We start from the raw sequence: 1,797 nt of genomic DNA on the forward strand, positions 1-1,797 counted from the left end.
CACGTTTGGCTGCAGCGCATCGTCCGTCTCTATCACTCCCCTCTCACTGCATTGTTGTACGCCTGGTCTGAAAAATCGTGTTTGTCCTGTCTTTGCGCTTCCCAGTCGCAGACGCAACACGTACCGCTCAATCATCCCACACTTTCAAGCCACGCCTTCGCGACTGGATTCACATCCGCAGAATGCGTCAGAGGGCGACGTCGCCGCAACGCGGCCTTCTGGCTTCCCCGACCAAAGTCCGCCGCCCTTTTCTCGTTTTAAAAGAAAAAAACTTTCGAAAAAAATTTCAGCTACCCTCGGCGGGACTCGAACCCGCAATCCCCGGTTTAGGAGACCGATGCCTTATCCATTGGGCCACGAGGGCTGAGCCGAGCAGTGCGCCAGGTTGCGGGTAGACAACGGCGCTACGAGTAGGACCGCTCTCTTCCCTCTCCCCCCTTTTCCCCCTCTCTCTCTTTTATAAACTTCCTTCTGTGCCCTCGCCCAACTTTCACCGCTAGCAAAAGAAAAAAAGGGAGACGACAAGAGAGTTTGCCGCACTTGTTGAGCGGACGCCAAGTTTCTCTGTTTTTTATCTGGGGCAGAACGGCGAGCGGGACGGTCGGGGCTTAGCTGCCGGCGCTGCTGCCGCCAACGCGAGGTGAGAACGTGTCAAGCCGGTCGGGCCGAGAAGCCGGAGCACAGTCAGGAAACGAAACATCCACGAGAAAGACCACAAAAGACAAAATACACACACACACACACATTATAGAGAGAGAGAGAGAGAAAGTGAGCAATATGGGGAAACCGCAAACCAGTTCCCGTCACATGTCGCCGCGGTCCCGGAGAGGACATAGCTGCAATTTCGTAAATGTCCCACTGTCGGCAGAATTAATTCTGTTTTGTCGAAGGACCTATATCTCATTCTGTCACGAATTTGGATGTAGTGTCGATCAATGCGTAAAAGTTGCATAATCTTCATTCCAAGATGCTGATGACCCAATTAAAGAATTAAAGAAAGCAATCAAGGTGTTAGAATGATGATTTCTGCAGTTTCAAATGAGTGCTCATAATTACGGAGTAACAAAATATCAATTTACTCTACAGCCAGGCTGTACAGTAAATTGTACAGTACAGAGGCGTGCCTCTTTATATAAAAATAACTTAATCACCAACTCAAAGCACGTGCAATCGTTAATTATTGGCTGCAGGCCAGAGAAAATAAAGTTGTGCAGGAACCATCGACGACGTTTGTCAAAATAAGTAAGAATCCCGAACAAACGAACGAAGGAACAACAACAAAATCAGAGCCCTTCTTCTGTCGACAAAATGGGAGTAAGCGTAGCTTGTGGCAATACGACACTGACGCAGGCGTTCCGCTTCGTTTGACCTAAACTCAGGGTCTGCGGCTCTTCGTTGACGTTTGGCTTCAACATCACGCTCCCGCAACTCGGGGTCCGCGGCTCCTCGCTGATGTTCAGCCTGGGCTTCGGAAGCCCTCACGCTAGAAGAACGAACGTTTTGTTTGCTGAGTCCGACCACCGACCAACCACGAAAGCGGGCGAAAGATGCAAAGAAAGCTCTTCGCTTTAAAACTGTTTTCGCGATCGCTGATAGCAGTACAGACCTCAGCAAAGTGGGCTTGTGTTTAGCAGTATACTCAGTACAGTTAAGGGAAATTGAGGCACATTGAGCAAGCAAGGGGGGTTCAATTTACCCGAACTTCAATGCCCTTGGTTTTGTTTCTCTTGCCATCGCTGGACAGAACTGGCAAATGCGAAACATATAGACATAGCAGTCCCACGTCAATCGATGCGC

At 49.7% G+C, this 1,797-nt stretch overlaps 1 non-coding gene across 1 annotated transcript; it reads right to left on the reverse strand.

The window, feature by feature from the left end:
• Positions 1-291: 291 nt before the first annotated feature.
• On the reverse strand, positions 292-364 carry Trnar-ccu (transfer RNA arginine (anticodon CCU)). Its single transcript has one exon. It is a non-coding gene; the product is annotated as a tRNA-Arg (tRNA).
• Between the last annotated feature and the right edge of the window lie 1,433 nt (positions 365-1,797).

This window comes from Dermacentor silvarum, chromosome 9 (genome assembly GCF_013339745.2).
Source record: "Dermacentor silvarum isolate Dsil-2018 chromosome 9, BIME_Dsil_1.4, whole genome shotgun sequence".
In the NCBI taxonomy this organism is placed as follows: Eukaryota; Metazoa; Arthropoda; class Arachnida; order Ixodida; family Ixodidae; genus Dermacentor; species Dermacentor silvarum.